This window comes from Papaver somniferum, chromosome 10 (assembly GCF_003573695.1).
Source record: "Papaver somniferum cultivar HN1 chromosome 10, ASM357369v1, whole genome shotgun sequence".
Lineage (NCBI taxonomy): Eukaryota > Viridiplantae > Streptophyta > Magnoliopsida > Ranunculales > Papaveraceae > Papaver > Papaver somniferum.
The window spans coordinates 152,829,781-152,836,954 of NC_039367.1; the positions used below are offsets into that span (position 1 = coordinate 152,829,781).

Genomic DNA, 7,174 nt, shown 5'->3' on the forward strand with positions numbered 1-7,174 from the left:
ACATGTTATGCATCTACAAAATTTGTTGCATAACTTGTTATGCAATCCAGAAAAACGGTTGCATAACACAAAGACTGTATAACTTATCATGCACTTACAATAATATCTGCATAACATGTTATGCAGTCGTGAAAATGGATGCATAACCTGTTATGCATCCGAAAATATGGGTGCAAAATTCATCGAGAAAATTGTTGCACCATATTTCACTAGTGGAAAATGGAAGCTAAACCACTGCCAGGACAAGAGGTAATATCACCAACAACGACTGGTTTCATCTGCTGTAATATTGAAGTGGTTTTTCCCGAAACGACTGTGCCTCACACTCGTTGAAATCTTCAGACAAACGACTTCCATTGGCGGTGGATCAATAATACTGTCAAACACATTGGTTTAATAAGTTTTAAATTAGAAAATAAAAGCTAATCGCTCGTTTAACTGGGCTAAATATTTTCAGAGAATCTAGTCTGAATGCCTGTCTTACTGGTATTTCTGATTTCACCTAAATTTAGAAAATCTGATTCTTCTGACTTATTCTGAATGACATAAAATTTGAAATCCATTAAACTGAAATTTTAATAGGAGCTCATTTGATATCATTCAATTCAAATTTGAAATTTGTTTACAACAGTAACTCAATTTACATTTGAACCAAGCTAACGCTTCAGTCAAAATCTCCCAACAAACTCTACACAAGTACTGAATAGTGAATCCACCATTCTAAGTTATAATTATAACTATTATTATTAGCATTCTCAAAGATGAATTTTCTTACACAATCCATGGAACTCCACCTACATGCACACAAAAAAGAAGAAGCTAAAACCAGCAAATGGATGAACTGAGTAGCCCAACTGATCAGAATAGTACATTGTGGCAAAAATAAGTTCGGCGTTAGAAGTTTAATGATAAAGTTGTAACTGATTTAAAAAAAGGAAACAAAGTTCTAACAACAGAGTATGTCATAAAAAAAGTTCTTGACCCCTTCAATATCAACACCACCATATCTGTGTTGTTAGAAGATACAAGCACTAAGTACTCCATTTCTTATTGGTCCATAAGGGGTCAAGACTTGTTAAGAATTGGAGGAAACGGGAACAACCAAGTGCTTTTTGATTTAAATAAAAAATTCTTGAACTCTTACAGACAAGTGCTTGTTGAAGGAACTACAAATTCAGGAACTACAAATTCGCAGCAATACTATTTAACTGACGTATTCCGTTAAAAGCAACAAATAAGTCATCTACTATTGATGGCAAACTGAATATCTTATCCATTGAGATTAAATAAAAGCTTATATGCAAGCATAAAGGATGGCACAAAAATATAAACAAACACATGCGCAGATAGAACAAAATAGTTGTGATGCGCAATTTAGTACCTGGTCTAATGCTTGCAAGCGAAATGCATGGAGCGCCCCTTCTGCTAAGTCTACAGGAAGATCTCTCCTGCAGTTAAAACATAAAGATTTATATCATACAATTGTCGACCATATACATTTTTCTTTAACACCACAAACATTACATATCTCTGCAAGTTCTTAAGGTAAATAGTTGTCGGAGGAGAACAAGAGCAGTTACACCTACTGATAATTAAGATATAACATATCCAATGAAAGAAACAACAACCAACCCTTTTACATTTTTCATAAAAGCGTAAATTGCGCACAAGTTTTCTTCAAGTTTCTATTTTAATAAGTGGCCTAACAAATGCTATCTAGTAGTTCTATCCAAAACGAAATATAAAATGACAAAGCAAAGAATCTTCTACAGAAACTCTAAAATTGGTCATAAGGGGTAGGAAAACGGAGTAGAAATCTGGCTTGCTAATAATAATTCAAGTAGAAATCATCAAAATCCTTTTCCCTAAATAAAGCATTTGTATCTGAACGCGCAGATGGATCTGGAGTTGTCATCTCCGCTTCAAGTCTACCTACTTCTTTTTGCAAGTGTTTAACTGTTTAACTAATTATTTTTCTGACACAACCTGCAAATAAGCATGTAAATGTGGAGCTAAATAAGTTTATCACTTTGCGGAGGACTAGGAAGATGACAAAAGAAAACCTTTTACTTGTTCTCAAAAATCAAATTGAAAATGCAACTAAACTTGAATGAGCAGTGAGGAACTAATATAGAGAGAGAATATATGAATATCTACAAAAAGACATATGACAAACGGAAGGCATACCATATTCACTTTGGCATTGTCAGTGACTTCCTTTGCACGGGTGGAAAAGGAGAGAGTGTTGGCAGATTGTTCAAAGTGACTCATTGTTGAACTAAGCGTACATATGATGGCCCTACGAGCATTCCCAACAAGTGAGTGTTGTAATATGCGTGTGACATTTGAATCCTTGTAAGGAATATCGCCACTTCTTTTTCCAGCACTGAGAAGAAATGGTCCAACAAGAAAATTAATTAATCAACCATTTCAATGAATCTAGAAGGGGAAAAACCAAAAAGAAAAAGTAACAGTTGTCAAACAGAGGATGTCCCATAAAAATATATGTTTCTACTTTACCAAACTGAGTGAGTAAAATGTTCGCAGAAGAACTACCATTAGTAGCAAGCCATCTCCTTGTTAAAAATATCGAAGGCAACAATTCAGTTGTTAATGTAGAGTTCGCGTACAAATTCTAACCTGATCTTTATGATTACTGTAGTCGGAGTCATTAGAATAAGGTTAATGTGGCAACCTTCCCTTAGCCTAGCCCAGTATGCATGTGTCTGAGTAGCTCTTCCCCTACCAGCAAGGTCAAAAAAGTTCTGCAGGTAATGCAGTTAGAGTCTGCTAATGGTGGTGTTCGTTAAGTTATAAAGAATATATATACCTCGATGACAGTTCTGAAATCCTTGGTTTTAGCTTATTTCCTGATAACATGAAGAGGCGACCATGTGTTCAGCTCTCCGTGTACATATAGAAGATAAAAAAAATAAAAAAAAAAATAATCAAGCATTCAGCGGAGAGCTATTACCTGATCTCCATCCCAATACTAGTTGTTTTCTACAGATTTTGAAGTTAGTGGAGCTTGATTCGCAGATGCAATGAACACATATGGATCTTCATAAGCACTAACATTTAGGCCTTCGACCCTGACCCAATCACAGATCCATCACTCCAGCCTTAAAATGCAAATAAAACCAAGACTATATCAACTAACAACCACAAAAAGAAAAAGGGATGAGGAATATACTTAACACCTTCACTACCAACACACATACACGAATATCCACTCAAACTGAAATTCGAAGAATAACATATGAACTGATTTTCCACATGTTCCGCATCCACGGTAAGGAATTAATATTTGGCATCGATAGAGATGAGACATTACAGAAGAGCAGTTAAGGAACCCAACCATTGAGTTACACAATTCGATACTTAGGATAGGGGAAAAATAGAGTACTCAATAAAAAAAAAGAAACGGAAAGAATGATACATATTCCATCCGTAATGCATAGGCATTTCATCACTCGTCAATAGTATTAGACTATTTTCCCTATAATACCAACAAGAACACATGAGTTTCAACATGACAATAACAGAACCACAGTATTATTGGATGACATTCATCCCATGCAATAAAAACAAAAGATGTTCATATTTAATGGAGGTGCAGGATAAAAGCATCTATGACAAAAATTTCTCAGCACCAAGAACCAATTTTTGTCTCACCAGAATACTGTAATGGTCTGTCATCCTTGTTGTTAACCCATCTACTGATCACATCCCTTGTGGAAGATATAATTATGCCTGGAAGACAAAAACATTAAGTTATCAAATAGGAATGCTATACATGAATCAAAACATACACAACAATGTAAAGTGAGTTCATATTCGAACACCAAATCGAGTTAACAATAGACTTTTCTTGAGTTTCTATGTCAATCATGGTTAGCACAAAAAGAAAGGCCTTGTACCTAGGATACAATATCGTAAAGTAAACAAACCTTTTTCCAGTCTTTCCATACTCTTCATAAAAGAATGTAAGCTCTTCCTTGCTCCACTAAGATCCTAACCTGCCAGATAGATTCCTCTCCTACATAGCAAAAGTATCTCATCACTAAGTATCTACACAACAGAAACAACACGGACTTCACTCTGAACGATAAAGTACTCAGTTAAGATTCTAGAAATGTTAAGAGAAGTGAGTAACCCGGTTTTAATTGTACAGATGGAGCTTTTTCTCCTAATTTTAATTTCTTTAGCCATTCCAACTTTTGCTTCACCCCTGCAGACTTTAGGTCGTTCAAATTGAATATCACCTATATAGTCCAGAACCTACAATCACAAACAGAATCTGTTAGCCAGCATATTATACAATTAATAAAATGGACACAAGAACTATCAATATCATACCCCTTTTGTTTCTTCTATGACTGTTTATCCATGTGATCAGATTTTCCATCAACCTTGACCAAATAAAAAAAATGAATAGCAGTTACTGTTACAGATTTCAAACTATACGAAGATAGAAACCAAAAATTGATTTTACCTTGGTAAGACCCTCAGCATACTGAATCGATTCAGATCGACCAGTTTTATTTCTTGGTACAAGCTGCATTAACAAACATGAAAAAAATCAATATCCCCAACAAATTCCAGATTCAAATAGCAATCCCTAATAAAACAGGTAAAACAACATCATTAACAAACATATACAAATCAAAATACCTAATAAATTACAGATTCAAAGAAAAATCCCTAATTACAGATAAAACCCTAAAGTCCTTATGATAATCGAAACAGATTTTTTTGGTGAAAATCCTAGAATCTTACAAGAAAATTAGATCTAACCAAATCCAAATTAAACAAGAGAAAAAGAAGAAGAAGTAGAAGAATCATACGCGATGTAAGGGGTTTGTTTAATTACAAACAAATCGTTGTTGTTATCTTTCGGTTTAAATTTGGGCTTTTAGGAGAAGATTGAGAAAATGAGAAAGGGGTTTGGGTTTAGGAGCAAAGATTGAAGTGATTACTTCTGAGTTTCTGACTTCAACGAGGATATGAAAAATGGATAAAAGAGATGCGCATCTAGCAATTGAGCAGGTTAGAACGATAAGATAGAGGAGGACAAATAGAATTTTAAAAAGGTTTGTTATAGAAAGTTATTTCTCTCACAGTGGTTTTAGAACTCTACCAAAACCTATTAGGGAGCTCCACGTTTTTCGAAAAATACCTATCTCTAAAACTACTGTGATTGAAACAAGTTTAAGTAAAACAACTGTTGGCCACAACACTAAAAGTTATTACAGCCCAACAACAGTCGTTTTAGTGAAGCCCAGGAAGTGGTTAAAAACCTATTTTCCACTGGTGTTTTATGCATCGAGAAAATAGATGCATAATGCATCAATTTTTTATGTACGCACTAATATAATGACTACATAACTTGTTATAGAAGCATAACTTTGTTATGCAGATGCATAATTTGTTAAAATGATGATCACCTCCGATTTTTTTCATGAACTTTTTTTTTTCTGATATTCTTGTTTGTACTCGTTGTGTAGCTCTCTTAAAAAGATTTTCAACGATATAAAATTTGTAAAATTCCAAGGCGCGAATTTTTAAATATGTTATATCCAAATTGCGTTGCCAATTATACCCCTGATGCATAACCCGTCATGCGGATGCATAATCGGTCATGCAGACATTTTTAATAATTTCATATAATTACGGTGTCACGGAAATAATTATGGGTGTCACGGTGGCAGGCCAGGAAATGTTGTGTAGAAATGATGCGATGAAAACGGGCCTACAGTAATACCGCAAGTGCACGGTCGTCGGTTGTAGCTCGTGCAAGTACGGGTCGATCCACAGAGATCGGGTGTGTTTCGGAAATGTGTTTTAGCTAATTGGGTTCCTGAATTTGCTTTGGGCTTAGAAGCCCTTTGGGAGTGTTGGGCTTAATGTACTATTGGGTTTGTTATCAATAAAAGGGACTGAGCTTGGGCTCAGTTAGTCTTTGAAAAGCAAATTGGGCTTTGGCCTTAAAGTGAGTTCAGGTTTTTGGGTTAAGCCCATAAATTAATTGAATTGGTCTTTGGCTCTAACCTATCAATACACTAGGCTTTGGCCTTAATGAAATTTGGGCTTTAGTCTTAAACAAATGGGCTTTGGTTAAGCCCACAGATTACTGAATTGGACTTCAGTTTGAAGTGTGACTTGGGCTTGAGATGTATTGGGCTTGGCTATTAGGCCTTTGCTTGGCTGCAGGAGTAGAAGTGGCAGGGCAGAGTGGAAGCACCAGGTAGCAGCTTGCTTGACAGGGTAGCAGAGTGGAGCTGCAGCAGGAGAAAAGCAGCAGCAACAGCAACAAAGGCAAGTGCAGCAGGCACCAGCAGCAGCACAACAGCAGGAGCACTAACAGGACTGCACAACAGAAGAGCAGCTGCAGGAGAAGCAAGAAATACACAGCAGTGCAACAGCAACAAAGTTGCAGCAGCAGCTGCAAGCAACTGCAGAGAAATGCAACAGAGTTGCAGCAACAGCACAAAATGAACCAAGGCCTAAGGCCAAGGGCAGGGGAAGAGAATTAAACAAAAATGGAGCAAACACAGAAAAGAAATTGTGGAAGGGAAATGCAGGGGATGAATGAGAGTATCCTTTACCTAGCCAGTTCACCTAGGTCAAGTTCTTGTCACAAATCTAGTTAACCAACCTTAGCTAACCCCTAGTATTGGTTGTCTGTTTAAGGCACAACCAATCACAGACTAACTAGGCAGTGGTTCACTAATGTAGCTAATGAATTCTTTAGAATCACAACTGACCCCTAGCATTAGTGGTCTTCTTACAGCACCACTAATCACAAATCAGGTGATCTTTCAAGAATCCAACTAGCCTAAACTGTTTTAAGCTCAGCAAAAACTATCCTAAAAGCTAACCATCAAGATTCAATTCTTTTCTCATCCTAGAGGGGAATTAGAACATGTTGCAATACACAAACTAGTTAACAAATATGATATGAACACTACAATCACACACTGAACTGAGCTATCAGGAGACAACATAACATAACATAACAGGAGCATACAAATTAACAGATAACAAACATTAACAGAAGCATACAAATTAACAGATAACAAACATTAACAGGAGATAACTGCATTAACAGAGATATAGCACATTGAACTGAGTTTGACTGAAATGTGAAAATTAACAGTTTTAACAGAACTTT

At 36.0% G+C, this 7,174-nt stretch overlaps 1 long non-coding RNA gene across 3 annotated transcripts; it reads right to left on the reverse strand.

Moving 5' to 3' along the window:
* Nucleotides 1-299: 299 nt before the first annotated feature.
* Nucleotides 300-5,030, reverse strand: LOC113319253. 3 transcript variants are annotated; one of them, XR_003345272.1, is made up of 11 exons: nucleotides 4,848-5,030; nucleotides 4,496-4,558; nucleotides 4,360-4,412; nucleotides 3,951-4,281; nucleotides 3,676-3,753; nucleotides 2,975-3,122; nucleotides 2,831-2,870; nucleotides 2,641-2,765; nucleotides 2,188-2,386; nucleotides 1,382-1,448; nucleotides 300-376 (listed from the first exon to the last, which is right to left on the reverse strand). It is a non-coding gene; the product is annotated as an uncharacterized LOC113319253 (long non-coding RNA). The 3 variants fall into 3 exon arrangements; XR_003345271.1 differs by lacking the exon at nucleotides 300-376 and adding an exon at nucleotides 570-794; XR_003345273.1 differs by lacking the exons at nucleotides 300-376; nucleotides 1,382-1,448 and adding an exon at nucleotides 1,466-1,986.
* Nucleotides 5,031-7,174: the final 2,144 nt, after the last annotated feature.